We start from the raw sequence: 19,959 nt of genomic DNA on the forward strand, positions 1-19,959 counted from the left end.
AGACAAAGCTACCGTAGTCGAGCTTAGATCGGATGAGGGTTTTGTAGGCTCTTAATGAAGTAGTTTCATCGGCACCCCATTGAAGATGACTGATTATCAATAAATTTACATTGACAGGATGGCTGACATTATACAGTATTCCTGATACTCCTGTTGTATGTCTTCTTCAGAAGATGGACCTTATTTCGAATTACAAAAGAACTTCTAGGCTTCAGGAGGCAATTTACAAAAATATATAGAAATGAAAGAATACCAAATTAGAGAAGAATGCTTTAAACAAATATTAAAAAATTTACTATTTTTATCAGAAATAGGACACAATTTTAGTTTAAAATAAGTTTATTTTGACGTTTCGATTTCCATTTCGGAAATCGTTCTGTGGAAATGTGGAAGTGTAAATCGTAACGTGAAAATCAAGTTACTTTAAAGTAAAATTGTGGCTCATTCCTAATAAAAATAGTAAATTGAATTAAGATGTCACAAGAAAATAGTTTCAGAGCAATATTATGGTATTAAAAGGATTTGTGAATCAATGCGTTTACGAAAATTACTGGAGTGGAAAAATAATAGGAAAAGACAACGAGGTAGAAGCAAGATGACTAAAGAAAATACAGAGTAAGATATAAGAATAATTTAATATGATGAGTACAATAATAGTTAGAATTGTAGATTTAAAAGTATTGATAATAGATTTATATACAAAAGGAAAATATTGTTCTGAAGCTATTTTCTTGTGGCATTTTAATTAATTACTATTTAAATGGGAATAAGCCACAATTAAAGGTTAAAATACGTTTATTGACGTTTCAATTTCCACTTTGGAAATCGTTCTCAAAATACAAACATTAGTAAATTAAACAAATTTTGTTTTTTGTTACTTAGTGAAAAATTCTTCTAATAATATAATTTTATCTGACTCATCTATATTGACAATTCAGAAATACATTAAACATTTTAAAGTAGACGACTTTAAAATGATATTGCCAATATTGTTGAGTTGCGTTCCTGGGACGACTTTACTTATAAGATAATTCATTCGATTACATGAAATCAACTTTAACTTGAGAATATCCGTCAGAAAAGATCATAACGTGTAATTCGTCTTTAAAAAGACAAATACATGCCATGATGACAGTAAAATTCTCCTGTTAGTGATTCCATAGTAAATTATGAGGGAAAAACCAGGAAAAAAACCTCATAATACTATCCCGACACGGTAAGTATTTGATCGTGCATTTAGTTTACCTTCAATAAACACCAAATTCCGATTTTATATGTTTGTTATTTAAAAAAACATAACTGATGTATTCCCTATATGTTACTGACTTACCAATACTGGTATTTTCCTTTTAATAACTTCCTCTTTCAATATGGGTAACCAGATCCTACTACATTCTGCCGAGGAATTCGCGACACAATTGGTCTCATTTAGCATAATTAGAGCCGCTTCTTTGATTTTTCTCTTTTTACCATCGGTTTCTTTTAGGACTATTTATTTGAATCAATATTTTGTCCAAAACCAAACCTAACTATGAACAAGAAAGGACAAGGAATTGCATTTATAAAATACCTTGTGAATGCGATCAGTTGTATTTAGGTGAAACATCAAGGCCATTAAATGTTAGAATAAGTGAACATCAATCCTATATTAAAAATAGAGAATTTGATAGATCTCAAATATGTAAACACGCATGGGATAATGAACATAGGGTTCAATGGAATGATTCAAATATAGTCGTAAAAGAAACGGATGCTAAAAAGAGAAAAATCAAAGAAGCGGCTCTAATTATGCTAAATGAGACCAATTGTGTCGCGAATTCCTCGGCAGAATGTAGTAGGATCTGGTTAGCCATATTAAAAGTAGAAGTTATTAAGAGGAAAATACCAGTGTTGGTAAGTCAGTAACATATAGAGAATACATCAGTTATGTTTTTTTAAATAACAAACATATAAAATCGGAATTTGGTGTTTATTGAAGGTAAACTAAATGCACGATCAAATACTTACCATGTCGGGATAGTATTACGAGGTTTTTTCCTGGTTTTTCCCTCGTAATTTACTATGGAATCACTAACAGGAGAATTTTACTGTCATCATGGCATGTATTTGTCTTTTTAAAGACGAATTACATGTTATGATCTTTTCTGACGGATATTCTCAAGTTAAAGTTGATTTCATGTAATCGAATGAATTATCTTATAAGTAAAGTCGTCCCAGGAACGCAACTCAACAATATTGGCAATATCATTTTAAAGTCGTCTACTTTAAAATGTTTAATGTATTTCTGAATTGTCAATATAGATGAGTCAGATAAAATTATATTATTAGAAGAATTTTTCACTAAGTAACAAAAAACAAAATTTGTTTAATTTACTAATGTTTGTATTTTGAGAACGATTTCCAAAGTGGAAATTGAAACGTCAATAAACGTATTTTAACCTTTAATTGTGGCTTATTCCCATTTTAATAGTAATTAACGAAAGGAAAAAATACAAAATGCCTGGATATTCGTATATTTAGATCGTATAACCTCTTTTAACTATCTTATCTGTCTGATATGCAATTAAATCTTATTTAAATATGGATTAATGTGACTTAAACGGCCTGAATGTTGTTATAGAATACGAGAATTTACGGTTTAAAAATAAGTTCAAATTCTTTTCTTAAATGCATGTATAAAAATTGTTATCTACTGTCTGAATGATAACTCTGTGTTATAAAATTTTTCTTTTCATATTTTTTTAGAACGTTTAGAAAAATATAAACATATTACAGCAAATATTTTGTGTTTTTATCTTCGGTCATACCCCTTTACAGACGTGTCTGATTTAACCGTATCCTACCGTGACGTCTTTACCGATACTCCCCTCTTGCTTTTTGGAAAATAATCCTGGTAATCAAATATGCAATTAGATATTAAACTAAGGTTAAAACAAATCCAGCGACAAAAGCCAAAAACCGATGTACTTAACTTGATGACGATATAAGCATAAAAGATAACATTAAATAAAAAGAATTTAACAATGTAATAAAGAACATAGGAGAATAAATAGAAGATCCAAAGGAACTATGGAATGAATTTAAAAACCAAGTTAACGAAATCTGCACAAACAATCATTATAGAAGTACATTAACCAAGAAAAGTAAATGGATGGTAAAAGGTATCTTGAAATTGATGGTACAATGTCGACTTATAAAATCGAATAAAACAGTATATAGACAGGGAAGATAAAATGACATGGACGAAAAAAAAATAAAAGAATGAATGAGAGAAAGGTGCGACGAAATGAAAATGATGTGATATTCAGGAACGACTTATTTAATGTGCACAAAAAAGTAAAAAAAATAAGCAACATATTTAAAAATGTTGCTAAAAATGAGAACAAAATAAGAAGAGAATGGCAACTGTATATATTAGAGTTGTTTGAAGATGACAGAAATAATATTACCGAATTCTACCAAAATTGTACTGACAGCCCAGAAATTATGAAATGAGGTAGAACACTCTATAAAAAACGCTAAAATTTGGAAGCTTGTATAGCTCAGGAAATTAAACCTCTCAATTTTTTCGTCCTGCATGGATTGAGTTGAAATTTTAACAGAAGGTAGGTGATAGCCCAAGGATCAAAATCTATATCGAACCGAAGTGCGCTGAAGGGTTTTAGGGGTGAAAACTACCCCTAATTGTCAAAAATTATAAAATAACATATTAAACCTAAATATGGGTAAGATTTGGTTTGAATTAAAATAATGATTATTTTATACTTTTGAATAGAGTTCCATCATATTTAAACCCTTAAAAAGCAACCCTTGTTAGAGATTAATGTAAAAAAATTACTAATCCTAAAAAAATGATTTCGCCTTGGATCGATTTGGATAAAAATTTGGATCTAAGCTCAACTCACCCTCTGCTTTATAGTTTATGTCATGGCGATGAACTCTGATTGTTCTTAGGGGTGAAAAGTACCCCTAATTTTTAAAAATTGTAAAATAACATTACAAATCTTAAGATGAGTGAAATTTGGTTTGGATCAGTTAAATAGTGATTTTTTTATACTTTAAAATACAATTTCATAAATTTTCAACCCTTAAAAATCAATTGTTATAAGTGCTATAGGTGAAAACAATTTTTTGCCAAAATTTTGCAACTTTTCAACTTTTGAAAATCACCCTTTACAACATTGCAGTTTTTATAAACTAATTTAATAGATATAAATTTAAAAAAAAGTAGAATTAAATACAAAAAAATTTATCAACATAAAAAGGCACCATATATTCTTATACATTTACATAAATAGTTGAAAATATTTACATTTATAGGTAAAACAATTATAATATTAATTTTATTCGTCATCAATTATATCTTCATCGTGATCTATGTCATCCTCATCTTCTTCAATTATTGGTGGACTATGATTGCACCCTTCACCTGAGCACCCAGAACAAGTAGAGTTACAGTATAAACCAACTTTTCTGCACCCACATGAAACGCCGCATCCTTTTTTGCATTGCCAAAAAATAATTTTCAAAAGTTTATCGGGTGCAGGTTGTTTGTTCATGCGTACGGGTAATAACAAACCATCTTTGGAATACCATCCCCAATCTGTTGCTCTGATATTTTCATTGCCAAGCCACTGTTGAATTTGGTAATAGCATCTTTTTGAATGCTCATCTAAGGCATCAACAGTGGGCAGAAGGGATGATAGCTTAACCGCACAGTTTTTCGTTGTAGCTTTGATGAACTGTTCGTACGCATCTGCTCGAGAAAAGCTTCCAAATCTTTTATTTTTTTTAACTTGGTAAGCTGCGCGTCTTTAACAGTTCCGTACAACATTATTGCACAGTATTTGCCAGCATCTAAAATATCTTCAAGCTTAGCAGTACTACTGTAAAAAATTTCGGCATGTTCCCTCATGTCCGGTCTGTTTTGAAGAATATCAAAAATATTTTTTTTACCTTTATTGTAAAAAGCAGATACAGTATCACAGCCAGTAAAAGCATGAGAAAAAGCTATTAATCCCCACTACCTAATATACCGGTTTTGTAGATTATTATGCTCCGAAATGTACTGTACTATACTAATGGAATTTTCCGGAAAAAAAATTAATTGGTTTTTTTAACGTATTTCCTTCATTTTTAACGATAGAGTGTTTCTTCAAAAACGATTTTGTAGTGGTTTTTAAGAGCTACAAGGATCTGTGAATTAAATCTTTTTGGAACCCTTGGAAAAAGATGGTGCTTGATCGTAAATCGATGCTTTAAACAGCTATATCTTGCCAAATATTCATTGTAGAACAAATCTAAATATAGGAAAATTTTAGTCATTAAAAAAGCTACAATTTAGTACTTTTTTTATTTTTTTCATATATTCAGTATTTTCGGGAATATTTAAAAAAAAAAGGGTAAAAAATATGAAATTGTAAATCATTTCTCGCTTTAAGCTGCACTTTTTCTAAAACTAAGCATTTTAAATGGGTCAAACTTCTTGGACGTATTAACAATACATGTACAAAGAGAACTGCAGAAGGGTGAAGATCGATTTTAATTATGGGGGTAGTTAGGGGGTTGTTTTCATCGATTTTTTCGTAAAAAAATGAGGTATTGACCGTATTTTTATCATAACTCACTAAATTTTTGAGCTAGAGTCTTTTTTTATGATAGGTCTATGGTCTTATACTCTTTAAAAAAGGTTTTATGAGTTTTCTTCCAAAATGCATCATTTTCCCGATATTTGACTTTGAATCTTTCAAATTTGTCATTTGAAGAAAACCGTTGAACATTGATAGGCCGTATTTTAGTTCCTATTATATCGCAAAAACATTTTAAAAAATGAATTGTATTTGTCTTTTTAAAAGCTACAAATTTGTTTTCTACAATTTTTTTGATAAAATGCACCATTTTCGAGTTATTCGCGAAAAATCGATTAAAAACGTCGATTTTTTCGTCTAAAAGTTGTTACTTTCAATCGCGAATAACTTGAAAAATATCAGTTTTACAATAAAAATGTATGGAACATTTTTTGTTTAGAATCACTTTTTTAATCGAAACCTGTAGTTAAAACGTAAAAAAAAATTTTCACCCCCGAGATGGGGTGGCAACCACCCCCAAGGCTTTGGCGCACTTTGGTTCGATATAGATTTTGATCCTTAGGCTATTACCTACCTTCTGTTAAAATTTCAAGTCAATCCACGCAGGACGAAAAAATTGCGAGGTGAAATGCTTCATTTCCTGGACTAGTAGTCTTGATGATACACGTGAACATAAAAGTATTAGTAAAACTTTTTAATGCAGTATATAACACTGGAGTGATTCTCACAGACTGGCTCAACTTCCTTTTTGTCGGAATACCTAAAAAAATTCTCAGAATATAATAATAATTAGCATAATTAGGCACACTCTTAAGATTTTCCTAAGAATACTCCACAACAGAATTAGACGCAAATGCGAAGACATTTCCTTGCAATAATCATCTCAGTTTAAAACTAAGACAAAGAATGATTAAGTGATATATTTGGTCTGTATTTTTGTATTGAACAGAAGTGTGGACACTGAAAGTATCAAGCATGAACAGAATTGAAGCATTGGAAATATAGATTCATAGACGGATGCAGAAGATACATTGCACAGCAAAAAAACTAACGAGGAAGTACTAAGAAGGGTCAACAAAGATAGAGAATTTCTAGTAACATATTGTGAGGGGAAATTGATATAGCATACTAGAACTGATCTTTAAAGGCAAATAGAAGGCCGTAGAGGTGTAAGAAAAAAACAGGTTTCTTGGTTAAAAAACATTCGTGGATGGACTCAGATATTAAATGCAGGACAAGTATTTCATATGGCAGAAGATCGGGAAGCATTCGCAATGGTGATCGCCAACGTCAGATAATTCTAATAAGAAAAAATTTTTTATTTAAAAAATCCTTAATTAAAGGTATAGTAATATAAAAACCATATCGGGCTACATCACAGAACATATGCGCATATGCGGATGATGTTGCCATAATAAGCCGCAACAAAAGGGTATTGAGCGAAAAAGTCATAGAACTGAAACGAGAAGCTGCTACGTTTGGTCTATATATAAATGAAAGCAAAACAAAATATATGGAGTGCACAAAATCGAATGAACATGAGAACCTGAAGGTAGAAACCATACCTACAAATATGCCTCCACTTTTCCCTACCTAGGCTCAATAATAAATGACAACAACAACATCAGTCAAGAAATACAAGCACGAATTCAACACGGAACAAGCACAAGTGCTTTTATGCATACAAAGACTTAATGAAAAGTAAGTTACTGAATCGTGAGTCTAAGCTGAGAATCTACAAAACAGTAATTAGACCAGTGGTCACATATGGATGTGAAACGTGGACCCTCTCAACCACTGACGAAAATCAACTGAGAATATTTGAGCGCAAAATACTAAGGAAGATATTTGGACCAACCCAATACAGCGATAGTTCGTGGAGAATTAAAATGAACCACGAGCTGGATGAACTAATGCAGAGCGCAGATATTGTCAGATTTGTAAAATCACAAAGACTAAACTGGCTTGGTCACCTAGAAAGAATGCCAGATAATCGAGCTGTAAAAGTAGTCCAGAGATGGAAGCCCCAAGGAAACAGAACAAGAGGAAGGCCCCGTAGAAGATGGATAGACGACGTAGAGAGGGATCTTAAAACCATGAACATCAGGCAGTGGCGAAGGAAAGTATCCGACAGGGCAGAATGGAAGAACATTGTTAAGCAGGCCAAGACTCACAAAGGGTTGTAGCGCCATTAGAAGAAGAAGAAGATAATATAAAAACCATATCGGGCTACATCACAGAACGTTTTCGGAATAACTATTCCATCATCAGTGCTTTTTTATTTGTTTGTTTCGTTTTTCATATTTTATTCGTTTGTTTTCCAAAACGTTCTGTGATGCAGCCCGATAGGGTTTTCATATTATTATAACTTTTATTAAGGATTTTTTAAATAAAATTTTAGTGATTTATGGCACACAGCTAACTACAGGAGATGCATTTTCCTTGCGAGTTCTGAAGAAGAATGGTACATATACGTGAAAAAGAAGAAGATCAAATAATGACTTGTATTGGTTACTGTATCTCGAATCGAGTATAACCTGTCCTTTATTCTTGGTTTTTTATTATTATTTTGTTGATTAAATTTTAATTTTTAATTGGCCATTTAGTGCCATTGCATTAAATTATTCGTGGAACCTCTCCAAAAATAGTCTTACAAGAATGAGCCGACAAAGTTTTTTTTCACAAACAGTCTGTTATAAACTATGTACGAGATGTTGCAGTGCCGTTTGCGTAGAAAATTCTGATCTAAACGCATACTGCATCTGATGTTTCGACCTTTCAAGTAATTCATCATCCCTAATGTACCTGTCGAGATTTATTTTTCTTCAGTACAAATGATATTAGACTTATCGGCATCAGGAACTTGCCTATCCGGTTTTGCCAGATTTGGATATAAAAGATATCCACTATTTTGGTACGTACTAAACCAGCCTGCAGTATCACAAACAATTTTTTGTAAAGAAGATCATTTCCCTCCAGTAGAAATGTCTGAACTGTAGAAGTTAATGCTGACTTCTGATCTAGTTAAGTGTCAGGATGGTGTCTATGTACAACAGCCATCTTAAAAACTTTTGTAAGATTGCTATATGACCTAGTGTTCTGTTAGAGTTCCTAGGTTTTAAAGTGATTCTGTGTTGTGTGGATTTTGGTAGTCTCTCGAGATGTCTTTTAACCAGATCTGACTCTTCGGTTTTCTGTGAATTTACTATTTTTACCTTCTTATTGAACTTCTTCAGTTAAGCTCTAGGTAGTGATTTTTAATTGACTCTCGGGAAACCCTTAATATTTCTGGCTTAATATTTTGGGCGGAGACAGCCACCGCGACTTCTTCCAATCACTATAAGTGATTTATCGACTGAGGATGGCGTTAGTAAGTATTCTTGTGTGTATATGTAGGTTTATGTGTGTGTATATATCTATGTGTGTGTGTTCAATCATGTTCAGTCAAGAAATCTACAGTAATGAAATAACTGTAGCCCCTATGCCATGTTTTCAATTGATCCGCAGGTGTTTATGTTGAACTGTATACAATATTGTAGGATTTTTGTTTCACACTATATATCGTGAAAGTTGAAAAAGATTCTTAATCTTTTTGCATTTCTTAGATTGATAATCTAAACACTTTGAAGTCTGTTTATAGTTAGCAGCTGCTCTTTCTAGGAGAAATGTTATTGTCCCACGTTAATTCATTTGATCATAATTCGTTTGATCTCGAGTTCCGCGCGGTCGATCAAATATTGGAATTTGGGGCATTTTTGACTGGTGGGAGAATGAATATTGACGAGAAAAGAAATAGAGTGATGATTTTTATTTCCATGTAGACGATCGTAGAGGTAGAACATGTGGAGTCCAGCTCAGGCTTGAGCTGTTTGTAATGCCGCAGTTGAGTACGCAAACCATGAAAGAAAGGGGAAAATCCATACTATAGTGCAGTACTGCTAATATATAAGTAAAGCAGCTAAATAAAAATAAAATAATGTGATGAATTTAAATTAAGTTACAATATTAGAGTCAGTGCCCACTGGAGCCGTATGTAACTTCAATTTAATTTTAAAACTTGGCAGCATCTTTGGAAATACAATCACCAAATGTTTTCTATCTGGTAAATTAAAGAAATAAACGTGATTTCATTTCATTTTTCAGTGCCACGTTTTTTATGTATAGGGTATGTCCCTCAATTTTTTTTGTATTCCATAATAATCTTGGTTTTTTTTGTACAACCGAAAAATTTGTATATACATTAATACTTTTCCTTCAGCTAATTTATAGTTATTTTTTATATAGTAAGTAATAATATAATAATAATAATTATGCTCTAGCTGAGGCAATGCCAAAGTTTTATATTCACCTTTGTTAAAAGTTGTTAATTTGTAGCAATTATTTGTTTAATACTCTCTCGTAATCTTTGTTTCTTCTGGTAACTAATAAGAAGGTAAATCTGATAGGAATATAAAGCAACAATATAAGGTAAGTGTGTTTGTTTCTTCTTCTTTTTGAGTATGTGTGCATTTTATAGGTCACTTATAGGTCAAGTGTCGAGTTTTCCTCGTCCATCGATAAAGAACTAGGTGGCGCCCTTTATTTTTCCCTTCCTTTCAGTACCAAATTCTGTCATTTTTATTGGTACATTTTAATTCCCTATTTTTTTTTCTAAATATACCCCCATCCCAGATCTATAGACCCACGTCCCAAAGCTCACGGTTGTGTCATTCAAAACACCTAAACGCCGGTTTGCAAGCTGAACCTACTTGCACCTTAATTTCCTATTCTCTTTAAATCCCCCACTTTCCATCCGGACAAGTATCGTTACAATATTAATGTAAAAGTGTACAATTAAAATGTGTACAAAAAACTACATAAGAAATTAGGCTTCGATGAAAAACTTTAGGTACAATCATCGTAAGAAGCGATAACTACAAATTTTCAAGACCTACAGATGCTTCAGTTATAAAACTATTGAAAACTGGAATATACGATTGGTACAGACACAATAAAATAGCAGAGTATGTCGACAGAGCACTGTCGGTAAGCATTGGATCTACATTACCGACCTAGCAGTCCCCGCTTAGTCAAGATCGCAACTCCCTGTTGTAACTGCCAAACGGTTCAACGTACAACAACGTGCAAGGTATCGATGGAAAGGGCAGGTGGTAACGAACATGTTAAAACAAAAATCAAACTAAAATACTGTGCCAAAACGGCACTATATCGTATCCCTGTTTTTATCAGTCAGATTACTACGTGTAACACGTTAAATGAAAGATGAGATATCCAACACGTTAACACAAAAAACAAAGACAAAAACATTGCATAATATACGTTCTTCGATTAATCATGTTCTATTTCTAGTAATACCTCACACGTTGCTGTACGTTATATCGTTTTCAGCGTCACCTCGCCTTTCATACATTGCTCTGAGAGGGGGAGAGAGAGAGAGAGAGAGAGAGAAGCGATAGGCTGAAGGAGTGTCTTTTTATGATGACAGGTGCTAGATGGTTTGGGTATACTTAAAGGATGTAGCCGACATGTGGCGTGACGATATGATGAACTGTAATAGACGAAATTCAATCCCCTTCAAAATAGGTCCAATATATGATTAGCACCGTCTTGGCAATGTTGTCATGTTTGTTTCTCTGTTAGCCTCAGTGACTACTCTCCTTTCGTTCAACGTCTATTATGCTGAAATCCGATCAGTAGCAACGAAAATCCGATGTAGTGCCGTTTTGACAATGTCTTTGTCTTTTTTTGTGTTAACATATTCCATATCTCCTCCTCTTGCCAACGTGCCCTCTTTGTTTTTTGTGTTAACGTATTGGATATCCACTCCTCTTTCATTTGACGTGTTACACGTAGTAATCTGACTAATAACAACAGAGATACGATATAGTGCCATTTTGTCTTTGCGTTTGCACAGTCTTTGCGTTTGATTTTTATGTGTTCGTTATGTGTATGATGTTCGTTACCACCTCCCCTTTCCATCGATACCTTGCACGTTGTTTTACGTTGAGCCATTTTACAGTTAAGACCGGGGGTTGCGATCTTGACTAAGTGGGGACTGCTAGGTCGGTAATGTAGATCCAATGCTTACCGATAGTGACGTCACACTGTCTGGCCCAAGCGACCCATACTCTGCTAAATGCCTACAATAGAAATAATAAGAAAGAAATTAGAAACAACTGGTCCGAACATGAACCGTTGTGAGATAACTCTTTCAAATTGAATAAAGAAAATGGGTTTTAAATTTAAAACAATAAATAGTAGGGAACCTGTAAGGTAAAATGTAAATAAAAAACGGTCAAATTAATTTTAGCATATACGAAATATTCTGCTTTAACTGTATATACTTAAGAAACAAATAAATATTTTTAATTACATATTTAATTATCAGAACAACTAACTGCCGCACTATTCCTTAAAGCAGAACTTTAAAACTTACAAATCTGAGCATTCTACTATATGTCTTACCGCAACTATACCGACATTTGATTTTGCTCGCCGTTTGCTCAAAATAAACTGCGCATTTTGATAATGTGTCTTTTGGTGGATACTTTACCAAAGAAAAAAAAACCTTTAATTGTTTTCATATCTGTATAAAAACATATATGTTTTAGTAGCTTTCAGCTATTATAATTATTTTTAATTTTTTGAATAAGTTATACCTACTTCTAAAAAAAATTTTAACGTACGTCCATGGTTATTTGAATGATCCAATTTTTATCAGACAAGGCAGTAGTACACGCTACCTAATTATCTATATACAGATAACAATTATTTTAATGCTATATCCGTTATCATTTTCACTTTTTGTAGATATACGACCAATAACACTGCCTCGTTCATGCCGCCACCATATCGAAATCGTATGAGTTTCGCAACATCGACTAGTAAATTACAATTTCAAGCTTCGTTAGCGCAACCAGCAATTACCTAAGATACCTATGCGTCCGACAAGCGATAGCTAATGTTTCTGTCTTGAGAAATTGGTACCATGGTACCCAGCACCAATGGGTTTGATGGTGTAGATCCGCGGAGCGTAACGTGATTATGTTGTGTTATTATGTCAGATTCTACTGAGTATTATTGTTGAAAACAGTACACGTTGCACTTTTGTTACAGTAGCTATTATTTATTTATGTGTAGCAATATGTTTCGTGAAAGTTTAGAACGATTCCACGGCAGTTTTGAGTGAAATAGACAGTGCTAAACGGATTTGGATCAGAGGTGACAAAACTTTGTTCAATTTAAAGTTGTAAGTACCATAACAAGATTTAAATACACATTGGATATTCTGAAATAAATATTTATTATCTTACATTGTACTGCCGGTAGTAAATATCAAAACAAATTAAATTTCAAGTATAACGATAATATATATATATATATATATATATATATATATATATATATATATATATATATATATATATATATATATATATATATATAGAGCTATATAAATATATATATATATATATATATATATATATATATATATATATATATATATATATATATATATATATATATATATATAGCTCTGCCAGCTCAGTACACCCATTACTTCTGTGTATATGCAACATTTATTCATTTTTTTTATTTTTCGTCTTATTTTTCAAGATTCTAATTTTCAATCTGTTCATATTCATTATTGTTCACATTTTTTCACGTATTTTTTATGTCTTGCTTTTGATCTCCCCTTCTTTTATTTGTTCCTCTGTATATTCCTATATACTTTAGGGAGTTTCTTTATTTTTTTTCCTTTTTTGTGTACTGTTCTACGTTTTTCCCACAACAACTTAAGCTCTTTTTTTACTTTTCTTTCGACGCTTTTGCTTCGACCGATTCTTCCTTGCAAGTCGTCTTAATTTTTGAATTTAGCAAATATCGTTTTTCTTCACTAGACATTCTGCTTATCTTTTAAATTTGAAATCTCCATACATTCTACTAAGTATCCTTCACTCCCATTTGTCTTATTTTAGCTCCTCCTTGCTCTTTATTAAGTATCTAGGTCTCCTTTGCATAAAGAGTCGTAGGTGGGATAACTGTTGTATATATTTATATTTGTGTCGCTCTGTGGGTCTACCACCACAACATCTTAAGTTATACTCCCAATATTTTTACTATCTTTAAATACTCTTTTTACGATTTTGTTCGTTTTTTCTTTTTATTTCTATTGACTGCATTTTCTCAAGCTCTTCGGTATTATGGATAAATTCCCATCGTTTATTGTTAGTCTTACTCCAAAGTAGTTAAATTGTCGAAAAATTTCGAAATTATAATTTAATATCCCCTTAATTGGGGTATGTATCTTAAAGAACTGTCTCCTCAATTGATTCGGATTTTCCCTCATCATCACATATTTTGTGTATGAGGAAAACAGCCATGTATTAGAATACATTTTTCTATATAATCTACTAAAAATATCTTTTAATTCAGCGGCTCTTCTTATGATTAAGCAAGATCGTCCGCATATGCTACACATTGATGCCTGTGATGATATATTAAACCTTTAGTGTGGATGTAAAATACAGTTGATATAGGGTCACCTTGTCGTAGGCCTCTTTTGATGTTACTGTCATTAGTTATCTTCTTTTATATATCTATATTTTTATTTTATCACTGCTCGGGCATTTGTTCTTTGATTCACACTTCATGTATTAAACGATTTCTTCTTGCCGCATTTTCAAAATTTTTTCTTACAAGTACAATGTATTTCTTGCTAGGTGCTACTTAATTAAGGTTTTGGTCCACTCCTACCTCATTTGATAGTTGCATTTGTTGGCTTTGATCCTCTTCTTCTTCTTCTTCTTTAAGTTCCATCTTCTACCGAAGGTTGGAAATCATCATGGCTATGCGAATCCTGTTGACTGCCGCTCTAAATAGTTCTGCACTACTGCATTCAAACTATTCCATCATGTTCTTAAGGCACGACATTCTTCGTCTTCCCACAATTTGATTTCCTTGAATTTTGCATTGCTTAATAAGTTGCAATAATGAATATTTTTGTCCTCTCATCACTTATCCTAAGTATCAAGTTTTCTTCTTTTAATAGTCAATATTATTTTCGCTTCATTTCCTATTCTTCCAGTTACCTCTACGTTAGACATTCTTTGAGTCCATGATACTCGTAGGATTCTTCTGTAAAACCAAAATTCAAAGGCGGCCAACTTATTCATATGCACTTGTTTTATTGTCCATGCTTCCAAGCCATGAAGAAGAGTAGATAACACGTAATACCGAACCAGCCTTAGGCGTAGTCCTAACCTTATATCCCGACTCCCAACAACAAAGAAACTTTTTGTTTAACGAATAACAGTGGCGCACCCAGAATTTGTCTGGGGGGGGGGGGTTTAAATTTTTTTATGATACCTCCATTTTGAGTCCCTAAAAATTTGGGTTTTAGTTTAATTTAAAGTACTAAAGATAGAAGTGCCAAAGATTCAGGTATCTATTATCCTGCTTACCAAACTAAAACCACCCCTCTTTCTTGTGCTCAGTTGACTGTCGCACGTACCGTACTCCGAAACTGGGATGGCCGCTGTAAGGCTGACGACATTTTTGGAACACTCCCTTTTTTTATCTAGATCTTATATATTGTTCTGAAGCTATGTTCTTGTGGCATTTTAAAGTAATTACTATTTTAATGGGAATAAGCCACAATTGAAGGTTAAAATAAGTTTATTGACGTTTGACATTAATCCAACTTGTTAATACAATACATTTTGGAGACGGCTATCGCCGTATTTCCATTCCCCTCCGCCAATCCTACCGGTCCAAGGCATGCTCCTCCTCCAAACCTCTCGATTCCATCGCTCTTTTAATTCCTTCATTCCATGAGCGTCGAGAACTACCTCTTTTTATTCTTCCAGGGGGCTTCCATTTGTGAAGTTTTTGGACCCAACGTTCGTCAGGCATTCGCAATGTGTCCAAACTATTTTGAACATCTTTATTCTATTCAAACACTCAAACAGTAATTTCCTAATGTTGATCTTTCGCTCGGTTGTCCCAAATATATAAAAAGACAATTATATTTAGTTTGCTGTCTTAAAAATTATCATCCACCCATTTTTATCATAGTTAATTTTTTTTTACCGCAAGATATATTATTTTATTTTATTACTCTTCCATTTTTGTGGAATGCACAATTGATAGTTACATATTTGTTTCCATTGGGTAAAATATTACACTTTAGGCTTCTATTGAAATTTTATTAAAAAGTTCATCATTCCTTAATGTGGATTAGAACTACAAATTTCAAATATTTTCTTTGTGGTTTGGTCTACTGGCACAGGTGCTCAAATACTCGACGTCCAAGTATTTTCTCGATTTCCTAGAGGAACAAAACTTTGTTTATAAAAAATTTAAGAAAACTTATATACAATAAACAAAATTCTAAATTAATAACTACATAAAAAAGCCCTGAAATTAGTATTTCCACCACCAGAGAAAAAAAACCAGTACTTTATGCTCGATTACATAAAACAGGCAAGATATCAACAAAAATAGCCAAACACATAAAAAAGAAAGGAATAACGCCAGCTTTTAGAACAAACAACAAGAGCCAAAAAAGCAGTTTGTTGTGTATACAAACTTAAATATGGCACTGCCCAAAAAATTACATCGGTCACACTGGTAGAACTTTTATCAAACGTATAGCAGAACATAAAATGGCTTTCAATAATAGACTACGCATTCTAGACCACAATCATTCTTTTAATAACGAATTTCAAATCATTCAAAATAAAGGCCTTAAGCTATCTTTATTAGAATCTATGAAAATTAACAAATACAGACATAATTCTGAATGATCAACTTGAGATGAACAGTTCTCCTCTCCTCAATTTCAGTTGAAGACTATAAAGTGTAAACGCATACCAAAAATAGATCACTTAATCTATTAATTCATATCACCACGACATCCTACTAAAAAAATTAATAAAAAACATAAAAAAGGCCTCGGTCAACAAAAAAAAAATCAAAAATCACTAACAAAAAACCGGCGCAAGCCACCCAAAAAAATTAATAAAAACCCAAAAAACCGGGCACGTAGGTCCCAAACTCTTGATCCGAACTGGGCGTCAGCCCAGAGTGGAGGCTTGAAGCCCAAGCAAGCAATTTCAGTTCCGCGGATAAGTCATAAGAGGATCACAGGAATATAGCGCGTCACGCTGTCACAACATGAAGAGCATTTGGCTGATAGTTGTGCCCCTATCGCGCATCAGAGTGTTATAGGGGGGAAAGGGATGGTCTGGAGCATTGGAGCGAGGTGGAATGACCGCTCCAATGAATTGTTACATCCGAACGTAATTCTAAGGGGTGAACATGGCTCACAGGCTGGGTTTAATTAAATTGCTTGCTTGCTAAATAAATCACTTGAGAAAGGCACTCTGCAGAAACAGCTGTAGTGATAATAATTATAATAAATTTTGTGAAAGTATTGAAAACAAAAGTTTTTAGTGGCCTGTTGTTAGATAAAATGAAATTACATCGAGTAACGGTCGAATCCATCACTTATTTATATAATCGTTAGATTTTCTGAAAATTTTCAGTGTTTTATCCAGTTTTCTTTCCACAAGGACCTTCTGCACAGTATTAGAAAACTTAGAAAGTATATCCTCGCTTCTAATTATCAAAACAATATTTTATAATTATATGCTTACAAAGAGAATTAAACAATTGTTTTCCTCTCTTTCAAACCATCATCAGTGTCGTCATTTTTGGTTAATGTTATTTGATTTTACTACTGGACATAGAAATTCCTCACTATATTTCACTTTTCTTTAGTTCTGTATACCCCTATTATTAAGTGAACCAAAACTTTATGTAGTCAGTATTTATCTGTACTATAAGTGATTTCACAAACCAAATTGATAAAACTTTTAATATTTCCTTGTGCACTTTTTATTTAATTAAAATAAGAAACATAATTATTATTATTTATATAAAAATAATTTTCTCCTGGTATAAACATGCGACAAAGCCATCTAGAGGTCACAATCAGCATTGCCTGCATTGATTTTTTTTACTTTCACTTTATCTGTCTCATAGAAATACAAAATAAACCATTGACCTTTATATGTCTTGCGTGTTAAATCATTAAAAATTTCGATACGTTCCCCTTAATTTAAAATTTATTAGTAAATAATGGTGTTCTATTAATGTATAATAATACTCGAAATAATTTTCAGAGCCGTACTAAGGCGCATATTATTGAACATTTTTCATATTTTTAAATAATTAATATTTTAACAGCTAATATAATTTAATATATTACAATCCGCAAGGAAAAGAACCGTATAAATGACATTTCTACTAAAAAAACTATTGTAGGCTGTTCAAATCTAATATAGAATAAATACATTAAAATATTATTTGGTTGATACAAAAATTATTTGGTTGATACAAAAGAGGAATTAACCTCATAAAGAAATAGTATTAGATATAAAAAGAACGATTCAGAATGTAAGACATCGCCAGTAAGAATTCTTCTTTGACCAATAAAAGTTTATAATTTTTTTACATCACTTTGACTAATGGATTAACTATTTGAGAGTGGTATATTTGCTGTAGGCATTGTTCAGTCCAACAGAAAATATTTACCAGATATATATATATATATATATATATATATATATATATACATATATATATATATATATATATATATATGTATATATATATATATATATATATATATACATATATATATATATATATATATATATATATATATATATATATATATATGTATATATATATATATATATATATATATATATATATATATATATATATTTATATATATTAGAAGTGATTATTTCGACCAAAAGATACTTCATAAATACGTTCAAATTATCGGGTAAAGTGGTCTGTAATAAAAATCTTTCTTTTTTCTAAATTACTCAATATTTCGCCATTTATTTAAAAGCTTCCTCAGGAGTAAACTAAAAACAATTTGAACATTACAAAAAATGGCATTAAAAAAATTTTTAAAACACTCACAGAATTTAAAAGATTTCGCAAATAAAAACTGACATTGAAGTATTTGAAATATTGAATGTCAAGATTAAATTGTCTTAATCACGTTCGTTACAGCTATACGATAAAAAATTAAAATTATTTCAAATGTAAAAATAAAAATAACAATAAAAGAAAAGTTAGAAGAATAATATTTATTTGATGAATTATTAAGGTTAGTTGTTATTAAGATGAATGTTGGCTATTTTTAATATTTATAAATTTTGTTCAATATGTTACAATATATGTTACTTAACTGTCCAGTGTCCGTTTTATAATTTAAAGTGTTTTTATTTTTGTTAATGTAATACATTTCAAGAAATAATCTACTTTTGTAGTTATCAGTCTGTGCCAAAATGTGAGCTTTGTTATAGTCTAGCATATGACCAGTGTTTTCATAGTGCTCATCCACTGCGCAAGTATTTTTTCTTAAGCGGCAATCACTTTTATGTTGTGTGATGCGTTGTTTTAGCCATTGTGATGTTTGACCAATATAGCTATTTTGACATCCTAAACACGGTATTTCATAAACGACATTACTTTTATATAAGGTTGGTAATATTATTTTCAAAAATCAAAGACCCAGTACCAATGTTTACCATCGTTAGTTATACTAGACCCGAGATAAACTTAACTGTCCATTATCTGGTATTCCTGTCACATGTTAGACAGTTGAAAATAGTGTCGAACACCATTATTTTTGTCTTAGCTTTATTGATTTTCATATTAACTTTATTGCTTTCGTACTCAACTCTTCGCGAGAGATTAAACATGTCTTGCTCATTTGCTGCTATAAGTGTAGTGTCATCAGCAAATCTTAAATTGGAGATTTTCCTACCAGCCACTGTTACTCCATCGGCCCATCCATTTAAAGCCATACTCATGACATGTTCACCATAAATGTTGAATAAGTCAGGTGACAACACGCATCCTTGTCTAACACCTCTCTCGGTCTTGAATTGGTTTGAGAACTTCTGATCTAGTCGCACTGTTGCTATATTGGACTGGTACAGATTTTTAATAAGTGTCACCAGGTGCATTGGTGTGCCCAATACACCTGTGTATTTACTTACAAATTATTTTTTACCCAAAGATATTACCACTGTACAACTGAAAACTAAAAATGGATCTAAAACAAAGCTATATTGTCCCAGAGTTGTTGCAGAATACAATCGAACAATGGAGGGGAGAGTGTCAATCTATTTGATCAATTGCGGTATATTGGCCGCAGTACTACTAAACGGAAGCACAGAATATTACATTATCTTATTATATTATCTGATTGACACAGTTATTGTTATTCTTTTATACTCATGAATAAAAATAGAAAAACAAAAGTTGATCAATTAAGATT

General features: G+C 32.0%; 1 protein-coding gene across 1 annotated transcript in view; it reads left to right on the forward strand.

The window, feature by feature from the left end:
• Window positions 1-12,391: 12,391 nt before the first annotated feature.
• Window positions 12,392-19,959, forward strand: part of qtc (GRIP domain-containing protein quick-to-court) — a 56,657-nt gene continuing 49,089 nt past the window's right edge. Inside the window, exon 1 of the mRNA XM_072527492.1 lies at window positions 12,392-12,837. The gene's annotated coding sequence lies outside the window, so the exon portion shown is untranslated. The remainder of the gene's footprint in view (window positions 12,838-19,959) is intronic.

This window comes from Diabrotica undecimpunctata, chromosome 3 (genome assembly GCF_040954645.1).
Source record: "Diabrotica undecimpunctata isolate CICGRU chromosome 3, icDiaUnde3, whole genome shotgun sequence".
NCBI lineage: Eukaryota > Metazoa > Arthropoda > Insecta > Coleoptera > Chrysomelidae > Diabrotica > Diabrotica undecimpunctata.